The 17,160-nt window shown below is 36.9% G+C and overlaps 1 non-coding gene across 1 annotated transcript; it reads left to right on the top strand.

Moving 5' to 3' along the window:
• The first annotated feature begins 8,938 nt into the window (after positions 1 to 8,938).
• LOC118852530 lies at positions 8,939 to 9,047 on the top strand. The gene has a single exon (XR_005010602.1). It is a non-coding gene; the product is annotated as a U6 spliceosomal RNA (small nuclear RNA).
• The last annotated feature ends 8,113 nt before the right edge of the window (positions 9,048 to 17,160 follow it).

Raw genomic sequence — 17,160 nt, 5'->3', positions numbered from 1 at the left:
TTGGATGTGGAACTGAATCAAGGGCTTTGCAATGATACAGATGGTAAAAATTTTAAGCATTTTTGCATGGCCTTTTCCATAATCATCAAATCAAAAAAGTTGTTTTCTACTCAGCTAGTACTTTTTTAGACTATCCTTTTTGTTCTTCAGCCAATATATTATTTTGTTGTAACACTTTACAGATTTTTTGAACAGATATGTGCTGTGAATATGTTATATTAAGTATATAAACATGTAATCAATCTATATTGGTGGACTCCTTGGTATTTTTATATTTTTGTGATGCATATACATATATATATATATATATATGGTGCAGGAAGCTATTAAAGTGTTTTAGTAGCAAATCATATGCCACTGTGAAACTTTTAAACATATAATTAGGAACTTATCTCACCTTCATGCTTTTCAGTTTTGAAAAGAAGGGAGTTTAAATCATAGTCCTTAATGTAAGTCCTTCATTATTGGCTATATTATCTGCAAGCATTTCTTCAACTTCTTGAGATGATAAAGATAATCAGAAAGTTTTCATATATTGCTTCTTCAGGGTTTCTATGTTTCTCCTCTCATAGCTTTATTTCTCATGTCCCTAGTAATGTTTTTGACTGATGTCACCAAATGAGAATCCAATATATCAGAGGCCATCTAGTCCAAACACACTGTTTTGCAGTTAAGTAAACTGAAGTCTAGGAAGCTGAAGTTAGTAGCCAAAGTTCACAACGGCAGTAAGCACATTGTTTTTATATTTGTTTGGTTTATACCATTTTGAGTATATCGTCCTCAACTTTTAACTTTTGTTTTCAATAACCAATTAAGAAAATTTAGAATTTCTGGTATACTTTTGCTTTCTTAATTCTATGTCAATGTTTCTTATTTGCACTTTTATTGAGGTTTTAAAAGCCATAGGTATGGAGAGGTGTCCATTGGGAAGGATACACACACACACACACACACACAGAGAGAGAGAGAGAGAGAGAGAGAGAGAGAGAGAGAGAGAGAGAGAGAGTTTGTATTGCTAAGATCCTGCTTTTGTCTAAGTAGAGTAAGTTGCTTAAAGCAAAGGAAACTGTTGTCTATTTTAGTTCTAATGTTGTCCATATGTTCCTGACTCATTTACACTTGTAAATAGCTTGGCAAAAGACTATAATCAGATTAGCAAATTAAGCTTCTAACTTTGTAATTATTTTCCACAAGCACAGATGTTAGTAAAAATCTGTTAACGCAATGCACCTTTTCCTACTTTAATTTTAAGTACTAAATTTTCACATATAGCTACCTCAAGACTCACCTTTTCTAAAATAATTCCCTTGATAAATATCTATGGATCCCTGCAGGTGAAGAGAAGAAGCAAATAAGGGATAGCCTGAAACCCATGGCTGGAAGAAAGAGATGAGTGGAGTCCCTGATGGCATTGGGTACTTTGAGAGCTGGAATTGAAGTAGGGAAGGTTACTGAAAGCCAGGAGCTGGGGGTTACAGCCTCAGAGGAGCGTTGAGCTAGGCCTACTATTGTAGGTGGAGTTGTTAAGGAATATAGGTGAGAAGTAGTGATAAGAGCTGAAACTAAATAGAAGCTTTTTGAGTGGGAAGGTGGGAGACATATGTAAGAATTGCTATGGGATTAGAATTAAGAAGACCTGACAATTTAGGGACAAGAGGGGGAGGAAAGAATTAAGGAATAATAGGCATGAAGACCTAGAATTGAAGGGACACTAACATTTCAGAGGGAATGTTGCTATGAGATCTATCCAAAAGGAATCAGCAAAATATTCAAAACCCTTTCAGGACACAGTTATAACTAGTTGTGCAAGAGTCAGTGTGGGGTAGTGGATAGACAGAGATATCAAACTCATGGGAAGCAGGGAGAAACTCCTATCAAGGAAACAGATCAAAATGTAATAAATAAAAATGTAAAACAACATAGATAATGTTAATTTGTGTTTTTTTAAGTCAATATGTGACCAAGGATGTTTCTGTTTGACACTACTGTAAAATCACGAGTTTTGGCTCAATGGCCTTGGAGGTCCCTTTTATCTCTAAATCTACGGTCCGGTGATTTTGCAGTTTCTCCATGGTTTCCCAGGTTTTTGGTTTCCCAGGTTTTGCTTTAATTTCTCTTTTTGGGTCAGTCTGTTTGTCCTTGTCACATTGACAAGGACAAGAAGAGGAAGTCAAATCACTTCTTTTCTAGCTAAGATCAAATGGCAGATATGAGCCTGACTGCCCATATATGCTCATCAGACACCACTCTTTTAGAGATAAAGTTGCCAGCTTGATTCTACTTAATTACGAGTTAATTATTTTTCCACATGCTTTCCTGTGGCACCTCTTTACCTTAGAGTATCACCAAAACTTGTCCTTTCCAAAGGGAAAGAAAAATACTTAGGAGGCATGATAAGTGTTATATGACACAGAATAATGTGTTGTCAGAAAGATGTAAGTTAAAATCCTGCCTCAGGAAGTTCCATAGGTCTATAACCCGGAGCAATTCATTTAACCTTTCTTCTCTCAGTTTCTTCATCTGTAATGTAAAAGTTTTCTAAATAAATGGAATTGTAAACTTTGAGAAAGCAATAGGATTATATGATAGGCTTCCAAATTTGTTTGTCATAGAAATGCAGGGTTCGAGTATGTTTTAGTGATAGGTTCTCAAAAATTGGATAAAAAATTAATTAATTAATTAATTGGATTTTATACATAATTTATATTGATAATGGTAAAGAAAGTAAAATTATTTTTTTCCATGTTTAAGATATCTGTCTCATAATATTAAAGAGTAGAAGAGTTCATTTTATAGTTGGACCCTTGTGAATTTATAAAAGATTCTGATATTAGGTACAGGATTTTGCTAAGGATAGAAATAGCAAGTGGTATATAAACTGAAATCCTCTGAAGTTTCAAGATTGAAGAACCAAATTTACTAAATCGTATAGTCAGAATTATTTAGGAAAACCTAGATTTGGAACCAGAGAAGCAGAACCTGCTTTAGAGCTGTCCTGCGAATTAAGCCTATTGTCTTAGGAAAGATATCTAGGGACCAGATAACTACATGAGACATTATAACCATTGTATTGCTTTGGTCTTTTGTTTCAAGCTGTTTAAGTTTTCTTGGTTATCTTGGTGACATGTAGATCTCCCTTCTCAAATCAAGTCTATTTTGAGCCCTTTAAGTAGTTCAATCTATAATGTGACCTGATTTGTTATAATTATGATTATAAAAAAAAAAGTGCATTGTTTGAACCTAGCCCTGTGTGGCTGGGAAACTGGACCATTTCTCCAAGGGTCCAAAGATTGATACGAGTAGTTTTCTCACAATCATCAATCCTTCAGGTCATTTTTTCTTTCTTTTTTTTCCTTAGGTTTTAAAATACTTTATCAATTATCCATGGTGTTGAATCATTAAGTGCAATAATAATGTCTCTCTAGGGGAGAATGAGAAAATCCAGCCACCCACGCCAGTCAGTACCACATCCTTCTTATTACTCTCATAGCTGCCAAACTTGTGGGTATGGACTCCTGGGTGCTCTGAAGAAAGTCTCACCCCTTGAGTGGATGCCAGAACCCTCCGAAGACCTCAAGGTTCATCTAGTAGAGACCCAGAAGCAGCCGAGAGCCAGATGAGACAGCTGTCCCAAGATTCAGGATGAGGACTGTGTACACTGTCCTAGGGTTTTCTTCCTCTTCTCTTTTGTTATGTGCCCAATTCCCTGATTCAAACATGTGTTGGCATTTTTTTTCCCTCTACATTCTTGCCACTCCTCGCTTTTCTGCAAATAATGGCTAAACAAGACCTATTACACTATCCCTCCTGGGATAAAAATGCTCATCCTGGCCCAAGTGGCTTCTCATTACCTCTTGTGTTATGCCTGCTAATCCTTTATTGGCCAGAAGGGTAGGGGGTCTTTCAGACCTGTTCCTGTTGGCCAAAAGGAGGAAATGTCAAGATACTGAGAGATACCCTGTTTTCCAGAGCTAAAGCACAGCAAGCAACCTGTGCCCTGATTTTGGAATAGCAGCAATCCTTTGGGCTTACCCTCTCAATGATCTCACCCTCTTCCAAAACCACATAATTATTGTATTGTTTTCACCATTGCCAGGTGTTCTTTGAGCTCAGACAAACACCCAACAAACTCAGACAAGTTCTGGTCATGAAGCCCTACTATGACTCAACCTTGTCCCATTGTGGCTGTTACGCCTAATGATGAGGGCTACAGCTCTCTGTGCAACCGTTGGTATAAGTATTGATATCTCTCCACAATACCTCGGTCCCCTTCTTAGGGGTGGGACCCTGGCACATGTGGACATGCTTGCAAGCCATTTTTCTCACTTTGAAATTAAGCTTCTGCTTGATTCCTGCTTGATTCCTGACTCTCCTGTCTCTAGCCTGTTCTGCTTGGCTCTGGCCCCAAATACTTTAGAGGCCAGTTTGGTCTGGTTGACATCTTAAATCACTTCCTGAATAATAGCTATTATTATTATAGAGACTATATCTAAACTCATTAATCTGACTTCTCTGCATTTTTCTTTTCCCATTTGGTATTGTCCAACACCATTATATTATGTAGGCTATGAAAATTTATGCAGAACCTATGCAGAAATTTTGAGCATATTTTGTAGATCTGATTATGGAGAAAGATAAATATTTCCAAAGCTTGTATTTCTTATGAGAAACTAAATCTTACTATTGTTTTCCTCTTCCTAGGGCCTTTTAGACTAGCAAATTAGAGAAGAAAATTTAAGAGTTTAATTGACAAGACAATGAAAAAAATCATGGCCAATTTTTTGGACCATGTATATTTCATTATAGTTTAGATTCATCTACATAGCAAAATTCACACCGCTTGTCCTCCAGGGCCATATACTTATTCAAAGAAAAAATGACATTAACTTGAAATATTTCTGTTATCTAGGCAAACATAAAAGGGGAACATAATACCATGCATTCACAATGATTAAGTAATACTTCTGTGATATCATTTATTTACATTTCTTTGGGGAGTCCTTAAAGTTGATACTTTATCATAAAACCAAGCAATGTATGCACACAACAAACTTTATGCTGGTGTCCTACCCATACATCCTGACAACAATGCTGCTGTTGTTTATGACACATTACAGTTACCTAACAGCTTTTTAAACTGGAAATGGATTTGAATGACAATGGAATGGGGTGAGAGTCAGAGAACTGCTGCTGAAAAGGGTGTAAAATGGAAGTTAAACTTATAGTATCACAATATCAATAGCTTCCTAATTCCAATTTCTTGCACCGTACCTACAAAATGAAATCTTCGTAACATTGAGCCGGATATACAAAGGCCCCAGGGAGAACTAGAGGTCAGTAAAAGATTGTCAACAGTTCTTTACTCAAGAATAAATTGAAGTTGTAATGATTGAAAAGAAGTTTTTTTATAATTCTCTCTAGATGATTACTTTGTAGCATCTCCAAGGAATGGTACTGCTATAATATGGAGCCATTAGAATTCATTTATTACTCACTTCCAGGCTTTCCTTCTTTTTTTCTAGCAAAAGCACAGTGCTCAGTAATAGCATCAAGGACCAATCCTATATTCAAGGATTCAAATCAATAAGTATTTATTTAGCTACTTTTATGTGCCACGCATTATTCGAAGTACTGGAGAAATAAAGACAGACATTTAAAAAATCTGTGCCTTCAAAGAGTTTGCATTCTATTGGGAGCTAGTGGTGTGGAGAGGACAATAATATATAGTTATAGAGGAAAACACAAAATATACAAAATAATTTTAGTGGAGAGGGCATAGGTCTGATATGAAGAGAATTTTCTTTAGCAATAGGCGTAGGTTTTTCAGAAGGAAAAAGTGGTGAACAGTGAGATAGAGGCACTGAAGGGTTGGGACTAATATAGCTGGGAATGAGGGAATAGAGGGTGGTGGTCAGAGGTGGGAACTTTGATTGAGGTATCCTATAAGTCAGAATCATGGTAAAACTAAGTGGAATCATAGAAGAGGGGAAAGTCATGCCCCTCAACTCCACAAAAGTACTATTTATTTGATTATTCATTTCTACAAAATAAAGAAGTAGAAGGAGAGAAGAGTGTCTCAGCTTATGCTGGGTCAGAGCAGACATCCAGTCCCTAGTCATGGTAGAAGGCCTGTAAGGAGTCCATGGAGTCATGGGGCAAGGCTAGGTATACAGGGCTGAGGCATATTTGAGGTTCTCACCCCCAACCAGACCAGTTCAGTTGTACAGAATGGCTCACTCCAATATTCAGTTGATTATCTACCCAAAGATGAGAGTATGGCTTATTATTGATCTATCTTTGTTATGAGCATGAACCATGGAAATATCATTTCCAGAAATGCTCATGAAACATGTTTTATTTGAGCCTTGAAGTATTTCAATGCAGGCAAGACCATTCCAGATTTCTACACAGCATAATGAAAAGCAAAGTCCAGTAGAAGAGCAGTTCAGTTTGACAGAAGCATCACTGACATGCAAGGGCCAAGAAAGGCAGAACAAATTTATGTTGTGTAAGGGGGACCTTGAAATCAGAGCTAAAATATTTGGTCGGTGGGAAATGGAAAGACCTTAATGAAAAGTTGTTACTTCTGTGTGATGTTAAAAGGCTCAATAGTGGGGCAGCTAGGTGGCATAGTGAGTAGAGTGCTGACCCTGGAGTCAGGGGGACCTGAGTTCAAATCCAGCCTCAGACACATGACGCACTTATTAGCTGTGTGGCCTTGGGCAAGTCACTTAACCCCAATTGCCCTGCCTTCCCCCTTCCAAAAAAAAGGCTCAATAGTGTTACGGATAAAAACGTGGTGATAGTAACTGACTACATGACTTTGGTGCTATTTGCAAATCTTGTCCCTTTGCCTCATAAGTGTGTCATGGCTTTTTTGTCGATGGTTGATTGATTTCAAATGAGCTTTCTTCCTGTGTGAATTGTCATGAAATCACTACAAAGTTGAGATTTGGTGTCTCCAGTTTGCACATAAGTTATGATCACGCTACTGATCCTGAAGTTGCTTAATCATATTTAATCATATTCAAGGCTCGACCATACAAAAGGCAATTAGCTACTTGGTAAACTTTGAACAGCTTGATTTTTTTTATATTTTTTAAGGTTGGAGAAAGATGGGAAAAATAAAGTATTGACAAGGTAGTCAATAATTCTTACTTGCCATCCCAAGAAATTTAGTCCAGTGGTCTGGCATCATTGGAATTTACCTAATAGAACTTTGTTGGATGAAAACCTTCTTAATAATTTCATAAACCTAGATGCAGTGTTCAAGAAAATTCTAATAGAAACCATTGGATCAGAGTCAATACCGCCACTGAAGGAAAAATCAAATATAAGAATATCATATACTGACAGTTATTCAGGGGCTACTTCTTTGAAACATTGATCTTTTTGACTGCTAAAAATCAGGAGAAATATTTGAGGTCTAAATATATCTAAAACACTATTTACTGATTATCAAGAAGGATATAAAAACTCTGGAGAAAGTTCAAAATAAAATGACCAAAATAATAAAGAAATGGTGGGACTTCTCACATAAGAAAATATACCTAAGTTTGAATGTTTGTGTGAGTGGGTAATTACATCTTCATACTTCCTCCCCAGAACTGGTTGACAAATTTTGGTCAAAATACAATTTTTTAAATGACTTTCTACCCTTTCCAAATCTTTTCCATGAATAAAGTTGGAATAAATAAAGTGACTTTATTCCTAAAAAGTATGGTTGGAAAATTGGAATATTAATTAACTGAAGTTCACCTGTTGTGGTTTCATGGTGGGTTGTGGTGGCACTGTTTTAAAGAATTCAGTCAGACCAGCTTTAATCCAAATACAGATATTTATTGAGGATTGATGCCACTCAGAAGTGGGCTAGGTTCCAAGAGGAACCAGAAACTTAGTAAGATGATACAGATAAATTTATAGTTTAATGATGCTGATTACACAACAGAAATTATGAATATTAAAAAGGCAGGAGGAATTTGTTAGGAGATTAGGTAATGAAGAGGGGTCCCTTCTGTGGTTCAGTGGTCAAACATCCTGGTTGTGCTGCCCTCTGATTGGCTAGCTATTGCTATCCTGTCTGGTAAAGATGGATAGTTAGGTATTGTGGTCCTGTCTTGGGCTAAATAGATGATGTGGTTGTGGTTGAGTACAAGAACACACCTGTTCAAATATGTGAATTAGATCTGGAGGCTAGCTAGGGACAGTGCTTGTATTGAGTCTGGGAACCTGTGTTGTGGTTAAAGACAGATCATGTGGTTAAATAAAGACATGCCTGCTGTTCACTGGAGCCCATAAGGAAGCTAGAATATTGTGGCTGGGGGCAGCTTTATTAGGATTCTATCATACCCTGCATTTCTTTCTCCTTTTCCCTTTTCTCTCTCTCTTGAGGGAATATTTGAGACACAAAAAATGTATATATGTATGTATGTATATACATATATGCATACATGTGTGTGTGTATATTGTGTGTGTGATATATGTGTGTATGTATGATACTCTCAAGGAAAGTTATCTTACCAAAAAGGATCAAAGAATCAATAATTGTTTAATTCAAATTCTTAAAGTTGCCTCAGGCCTTTAGAGGTTAAATGCCTTGTCTAAAATCATATATTTACCATGCAGCAGAGATAGAATTTGGACACATGTCTTCCTCACTACAAAGCTGCCTCTGTCATATCATTCCCCTATTCAATAAACTCCAATCAAATATCCTCTGTTTAGCTTTTAAAGCCCTTTAAAATGTCATTCCCTTCCTACAATTCCAGTCTTCTTATAGCTTACCCCTCTCCACATATTCTATGAGCCAGTGACACTGGCCTCATTGTTTCTCACACACTCCAACTCCACCTTGAGTATCCTACATGCACGGAATTCTCTTTCTGCTCATCTTTGACTCCTGGACTTACTTCAAGACTCAGCTAAAATCCTTGTTTCTCTGCTCACTTCAGCAGCACATATACTAAAAAATTGGAACAATACAGAGAAGATTAGCATGACTCCTGTGCAAAGATGACCTGCAAATTCGTGAAGTGTTCCATATTTTTTGTGAAACTTGTTTACACTTCAATTTTATATAGTATTTAAAAAAACAAACTTGAATTCCAGTCTGTGTCATATATTATAAAACAATACATTTCTCTTTTGAGTACCATTACAGTTGTACAAAGGTTTTCACTGGTTCTATTTTTCTACTGTTACTGAAAAGCATGTAACATCGACTTTATCCTACATATAGTTGGCATTTCAAATAAATGGATTGTATAGAAAAAAAATCCCTCTTTCTGCAAGAAGTCTTTCTTTATACCCCATAATACACTTTTCTGAGTTTCTTAAGTGTGTCCTCTATCTCCACCATTAGATTGTGTGCTGTTATAAGTTAGGGATTATTTCTACCTTTCTTTTGGTCACCAGTGCTTAGCACAATGCCTGGCACATAGTAAGCATTTAATAACTAATTCTTGGCATGACTCTTTATTGCGCTTTGTTGCCTTCCTATTAAAACATATAATTAAATTTCCTCTGTTCAATATAATTTGAAATAAAGTAGTTCTACTTTGGAGTCTAAGTTTTCTTTAGGTAAAGAAATTTTTTGAAATCTGTCTAATCTTGCTCTTTATTTAAACCCTGGCTATAAAATTCAATAGGCGTGGAGAATTCAGGTGTATGTAGGAGATTATGAAACAGTAACTAAAATCCTAAGATCTATTCTGCTGATTAGCAAGGATGGAATTGGGTAAGATACTCCAACATAAGTGCCTCTATGGACAGTTTTCTGTATAGATACTGAGAACGCTGGATTCTATTGTATAATTGTAGCTGTCAGTCTTATCTTATTCCAACTAGCTGCCAGTTGAAGGAGTATGACAGAATCAAAGAGCTATTAGGAATCTTCACAGGCTGTCAGGTTCTAAATACTGTTGACAAGACCACTTTTAAACTATCCCAGTCAATTGAGACCCTTTCCTGATTATGAATCTACTGAAGAAGCAATTTCTAGAACTTCATTCTGTTATTTTAAAATCCCCACTCCTCCAGAATAAGAATTTTACATAAGACATAAAGCTGTATCCACAAGCTTATACACCAGGAGCCCTAATCTGATGAATCAATAACAGAGAAGGATAATCTCTAATCCTTCAAAGTGCTCACTCAGCACACCCTCCTCCAACAAACACAATGCTCTATCATGGCTGTACAATGAAACCCAAAGGCTTGTGGCTTGGGATCCACTCAACTGTTTCCCGGCCACTGCTGCTTGTGGTTCACTCTCTGCCAGCAAATTCTTCCTGTCTTTCCACTCCCTTGATCCACTATTACATGGCAATAAACAAAGGAGCTCACTACTGCTAGCCCTTTCCTGCTGCTACCTTTGACATATAGGAAAGGTAGAGAAACCCAAGCTTGCTTTACCAGGGATCAGAACTCACTATAGAGTAGTGGCACTGAGCCAGAGGACTAAGGAATGAAGGAGACTTGGGCAGTGTACAGCGTTTCATCAATCCAAAAGGAAAATGGAAGAATATCCAGTGAGGCCAGGTTCAGGGTCCCGTTCTTCTGCAGACAGGACCATAGAAGTTACTTAGGGCATGTAGTGAGGCAAGCAAAAAGTGAATTACTTAGCAAAGGAGGAGGCTGAGATAGCTTCAAGGTCCAGTATTCAGGGAATCCAACATCACAGGGGAAGGAGTCAAAGAGTGAGTAATAGGGGAATATGAGCAGAAAAAAAAAATATTTAAATTACACAAGATCTCAGGAAGAAGAAAATTTAGTTTAAAATCTTGAGCAAAGTTAAAAAAATCAAGATGGAAGATATTAATAACAAGGAAAGTTGGCCTTCAATAAATTCAAATTATTGTAAATCTTTATGAATAAATATTGAAAGATAAAGGAAAATAAATCTGTATCTGATGAGGCAGAAGACACTGTGATTTTGCAGCAAAGCATAAAACCACATAAGAATGTTTCCAGGTGGTTCAGAAGAGAAAAAAGCATCATAATAATAAAATTTATGATCTGTACAGCAGAAATAATTTGGAGATAGAAAAAATGAATCCATAGTGATAAGTCTCTATAAAGATACAAAAGAGAGAAAAAACTAATTGAAAATATAGGTATATAAAAGAAAAAGAAATCTGAAAGAAGAACATTAAAAGAAAGCATGAGCTGTATACAAGAAAATACATTGATCTTAAAAATAGGAAACACAAGACAAATTAAAACAAATAAAACAACAACAACAAACAACAATAACCACAATATTAGTTTACCAAAAGAACATGACAGGTGAAAAAAAACCTAAAGTCTGTAATTAAGGAATAACACAAGAAAATTTTCCAGTAATTCCTAGCACAAAAAACAAAGTAATAATTGAAAGAATCCACAGATTATTGCTGGGGGCAAGGGGGGAAATGATAATAGTAGCAAAAGCAGCAAGAAAAACCCAAAATTCTACTCTGCAAACTCTAAGACACACAGTCTTCAAATTCAAATACGAATGACAAACAGCAAATCCTACAAGATAAAAGTGGAAAGACATTCAGAGATAAAGGAAAGAAAATTCTAGTAACAGAAGATTATTCTTCACCCACTAAAAACCACAGAGAGGAATAGAATAGTGCATTCTAGAGCAAAGAGCCCAGGGTGAAACCCAAAATAACCCTACTTGAAAACATGAGCCTAATCGTTAATGAGAAGGATGGACATTCAATAAAAGAGGAATATTTTAAGCATCAAGAAAAAAGTTACACGCAAGCAAATTTTGAAACTCACATACACACACATGCAATCTAACTTTTAATAAATTTAATTCTTAATAAACAATATAAGCAAAGGGACAGACTGAATAAGAAAATAGAGCCCCACAAAGGGACAAGAAATATAGGCTTATAATTACTGGGAATAATGAGTTTTGTGTTTTGTTTTTTGTTTTGCTTTGTTTTGATTTCACAAAGTGGAAGACTTGATCATGTTTGCAGGGAGCGGAGAAGCAGCCTGTAGACAAGAAGAGATCGAAGATTACTAAAAGAGTGGGGATGAGCAATTTTCTTATAGGATAATAGGCTTCTTTATATTATTAAAATATATTTCATATCTATTATTTCAGTTTTATTGTATTATTAATTACAAGAAATGTTTTACATTTACTAAATTGATATTTAATAAACTGTGGTTGGAGCTAATTCAGTAATTAAAATAATGTAATTTTAGTAAATAAACAATGAAATGTTACAATAAACCATAGAACTTAGAATGATTAGGAAAAAAAAAATGGTAAAAAGAGTTAAGTAGCAACCTGAGTGGTAAGTGTCCCCGAAAGGTGACACATGAGGTTAGTCAATTCTTAAAAGTCTACTAGAGGTAGGATCTTAAATATGAGCCTTTGGACTTTCTTTCTCACTTTGCCATAGATATTTTAAAATAGAATTACAAACATAAGAAATGCCATAATACTTCCGATGATTAAACAGATTATATTCCTACTTCACTGTTTTATTTGATAGACTTAATTTTACCTAATATAAATGCTATTTCATTGTGTATTATAATTTTAATTAGAGGAGGCAGAGCGAAGATGGCAGCTGGAAAGCAGGAACTAGCATGAGCTCCCCGTCAAGTTCCTCCAAAAACCTATAAAAAATGGCTCTGAACCAATTCTAGAATGGCAGAACCCACAAAATAGCAGAGGGAAGCAGGGTTCCAGCCCAGGACAGCCTGGATGGTTGTTGGGTGAGGTCTTTTGCACACACAGCTGGGAGTGGAGGGGAGCGGAGCAGAGCCCAGCATAGGCCGCGCGGACCAACCAGACCTGGAGCCAGGCGGAGCAGGCCCTAGCGCCCTGAATCAGTGAGCTGAAGCAGTTACCAGACTTCTCAACCCACAAACACCAAAGACAACAGAAAAGAACTGCAGAACCCACAAAATAGCGGAGGGAAGCAGGGCTCTAGCCCAGGACAGCCTGGATGGTCTCTGGGTAAGGTCTATCCCACACGGAGCTGGGAGCGGAGAAGAACCCAGTGTGGGCGTCGCGGACCAACCACACCAGGAGCTGGGCAGAGCGTGCCCTAGTGCCCTGAATCAGTGAGCTGCAGCAGTTACCAGACTTCTCAACCCACAAAAACCGAAGACAACAGAGAAGGTTAGTGGGGAAAGCTGCTGGGGACAGAGTGAAAGAAGGAGTTTGCAGTTTGGCCACTGCCCCAGAGGCAGCGGAGGTGGGGCAGCTACAGAACTGCAGCTGCAGTTGCTTCTGGCCCCAAGCCCACCTGGTGGGAGGAATTAAGTGACAGATCAGAGCAGGAGTGCAGAGCCTGCTGAAGATCTGAGTCCAGTCCGGGTTGAGGGTTCTTGGGGAAGGAGGAGTGCTGGTGTTGCAGCACATCCCCTCAAGATTGGAACATAGTACTCTTTACTCTACAGGCAGTCATACCCCACTGAAAATCCCAAAGGTCAAGTAAGTTGGCTGGGAACATGGCCAGGCAGTGAAAATGCACCCAGATTCAGTCTCTGACTTTGGAATCTTTCTTTGATGACAAAGAAGACCAAAACATACAGCCAGAAGAAGTCAACAAAGTCAAAGAGCCTACAACAAAAGCCTCCAAGAAAAACATGAACTTGTCTCAGGCCGTGGAAGAGCTCAAAAAGGATTTGGAAAAGCAAGTTAGAGAAGTAGAGGAAAAATTGAGAAGAGAAATGAGAAGGATGCGAGAAAACCATGAAAAACAATGGAAAAACCACTGACCTGGAAAATAGAACCAGGAGAGATAATTTAACAATTATTGGACTACCTGAAAGCCATGATCAAAAAAAGAGTCTAGATATCATCTTTAAAGAAATTATCAAGGAGAACTGCCCTAATATTCTAGAGCCACAGGGCAAAATAGAAATTGAAAGAATCCACCAATCGCCTCCTCCAATAGATCCCCAAAGGAAATCTCCTAGGAATATTGTCGCCAAATTCCAGAGCTCCCAGATCAAGGAGAAAATACTACAAGCAGCCAGGAAGAAACAATTTGAATATTGTGGAAACCCAATCAGAATAATCCAAGATCTGGCAGCTTCTATATTAAGAGATCGAAGGGCTTGGAATATGATATTCTGGAGGTCAATGGAGCTAGGATTAAAACCTAGAATCACCTACCCAGCAAAACTGAGTATCATGCTCCAAGGCAAAATATGGATTTTCAATAAAATAGAGGACTTTCAAGCTTTCTCAGTGAAAAGACCAGAGCTGAATAGAAAATTTGACTTTCAAACACAAGAATCAAGAGAAGCATGAAAACGTAATCAAGAAAAAGAAATCGCAAGGGACTTACTAAAGTTGAACTGTTTTGTTTACATTCCTACCTGGAAAGATGATGTGTATTATGATTCATGAGACCTCAGTATTAGGGTAGCTGAAAGGAATATGCACATATGTACACATATGTGTCTGTGTGTGTGTGTGTATATATATATATATATGTGTGTGTGTGTGTGTGTGTGTATACACACATATATATATATATATATATATATATATATATATATATATATATATATATATACACATAGAGAGAGAGACAGAGAGAGAGAGTGGGCACAGGGTGAGTTGAAGATGAAGGAATGATATCTAAAAGAAACAAAATCAAATTAAGGGATGAGTGAAGAATATATTGAGAGAGGGAGAAAGGGAGAGATAGAATGGGGTAAATTATCTTGCATAAAAGTGCCAAGGAAAAGCAGTTCTGTAGGAAGAGAAGAGAAGGCAGGTGAGAAGAATGAGTGAATCTTGCTCTCATCAGATTGGACCTGAGGAGGGAATACCATACACACTCAATTGGGTATCTTACCCTACAGGAAAGAAGGAGGAAGAAGATAAAAAGGGGGATGATAGAAGGGAGGGCAGATGGGGGAGGAGGTAATCAAAAACAAACACTTTCGAACAGGGACAGGTTCAAGGGAGAAAATTCAATAAAGGGTGATAGGTTAGGAAGGAGCAAAATATAGTTAGTCTTTCACAACATGAGTATTGTGGAAAGGTTATACCTAATGATATGCATGTGGCCTATGTTGAATTGCTTGACTTCTTAGGGAGGGTGGGTGGGAAGGGAAGAGGGGAAAGAATTTGGAACTCAAAGTTTTAAAAACATGCTCAAAAACAACAACAACAAAAAAGTTATTGCATGCAACTAGAAAATAAGATACACAGGCAATGGGGCATAGAAATTTATCTTGCCCTACAAGAAAGGAAGGGAAAACGGGATGGGAGGGGAGTGAGGTGACAGAAGGGAGGGCTGACTGGGGAACAGGGCAACCAGAATATATGCCATCTTGGAGTGGGGGTGAGGGTAGAAATGGGGAGAAAATTTGTAATTCAAACTCTTGTGAAAATCAATGCTGAAAACTAAATATATTAAATAAATTAAATAAAAAAATAATTTTAATTACATCTTTAATCACTAGCATATTTATTTGCTACAGACAAAATTTTATACTCTTTTCTTAAGTGAGCACATGTTTAATACGTATTGTGATATTTTTGAACTGGATGCTCACACAGGGGTCTCCTGACTTTAGGAGTCATCCCAGAGAATTAACTTAAAATAAGAATATTATGAGAATACCGAAAAGGATTGGGAAGTTTCAAAGTTAATTCACATTAAGATCAGGGCCAGGCAAAGAGTTCATTGGGGGGGGTTATTTTTTTCTTTATTGCTCTGGTGGTGGCATTTTTAATATTATTGTTGGCATTGTTATTATCATTATTGTTATTTTGCTTGGTTTTGCTTACTTTGTTTTGCGAATTATTTATTTTAGTGTTGTGTTGTTCAGTTTTGTCTGAATTTGTGACCCCTTTTGGCTTTTTTCTTCACAAAGATACTAGAGAGGTTTGACATTTTCCTTTGCCAGTTCATTTTACAGATGCAGAAAGCAGGGTAAACAGTGTTAAGTGACTTTCCCAGGGTCACACAGCTAGTATCTGAGGCCAGATTTGAAATAGGGAATAGGAGTCTTACAGACTCCAGGCCCAGTGCTCTATCCACTATACCATCTGGCTATGCTCTTGGTCAGTTTGTTCTTGCAAAAATATAGGGACACTGAGATTAGGATATAGGACATGAAATGCCCTCTCTTTCTAAGTAGCAGTAGTTGGTGAAGATCTGAAATTGAATGAAAAATAAGGAAGTTTGATATCAAGGAGATTGAATGTGGATTTTAGGGCAGAAAAAAAAAAAAAAACCTTGCCTGTTAGAAAAGTCATAGATAGGTCCCTTCCAGCAAAAAGAAATATTATATGTGAGTAAAGGAAGTGCTCTTTTTTGTTTGTTTCCTTAGAATTGTACAGAAAAATAATACCAAAGAGACTAAGTATATTCTTATGCAAGAATATCGTAAGACCAATCTGGCAACCCTCAAAGGACCAAAAAGACATATTCCTCTGGGGAATTACCATCGGAAGCATGGATCACACTTCTGACTGACTTACTAAAGACTTGTCAGGTTTCTGACTTTTACAGAAAAAATATGTTGATGTAAAGTCCCTTGATATTCTGCTCTTCTGGATGAATTTTGTTATGATTTTTCTAACCATTTAATGTAATTTTTGCTATGGCATTAATATGTAAATTAATTTAGGTGAAATTGTCATCTTCTTTATATTGGCTTGGCCTACCCATGAACAATTTATATTTTTCTAATTGTCTAGATCTGACCTTATTTGTGAGAAAAGTGTCTTGCAATTGTATTCATACAGTTCCTAGGTTTGCCTTGGCAGGTAGACTCCCAAATATTTTGTACTGTTTAAAATTATTTTAAAAGAAATTTGTCTTTCTGTCTCTTATGGCCAGACTTTGTTGGTAATTTATAGAAATGTTAATGATTTATATGGGTTTATTTTCTATCCCGCAATTATGCTGAAGTTGTTAATTATTTCAAATAGTTTTTTTTTTCAGTTAATTCTCTAGGATTCTTTAAGTATACCATCATATCTTCTGAAAAGAGTAAAAGTTTCATTTCCTCATTGCCCATTCTATTTTTTTCAATTTTCTTCTCTTAGTGCTATAGCTAACATTTCAAGGAAAATATTGAATAATATTGGTGATAGTGGGCATCATGGCTTCACCCTTGTTCTTATTCAGAAGGTTTTAGTTTATCTCCATTACAGAAAATGCTTGCTGA

Source organism: Trichosurus vulpecula, chromosome 5 (assembly GCF_011100635.1).
Source record: "Trichosurus vulpecula isolate mTriVul1 chromosome 5, mTriVul1.pri, whole genome shotgun sequence".
Lineage (NCBI taxonomy): Eukaryota > Metazoa > Chordata > Mammalia > Diprotodontia > Phalangeridae > Trichosurus > Trichosurus vulpecula.
The sequence above is the reverse complement of the archived record's forward strand: the minus strand, read 5'-3'. Positions and strand labels throughout refer to the sequence as shown.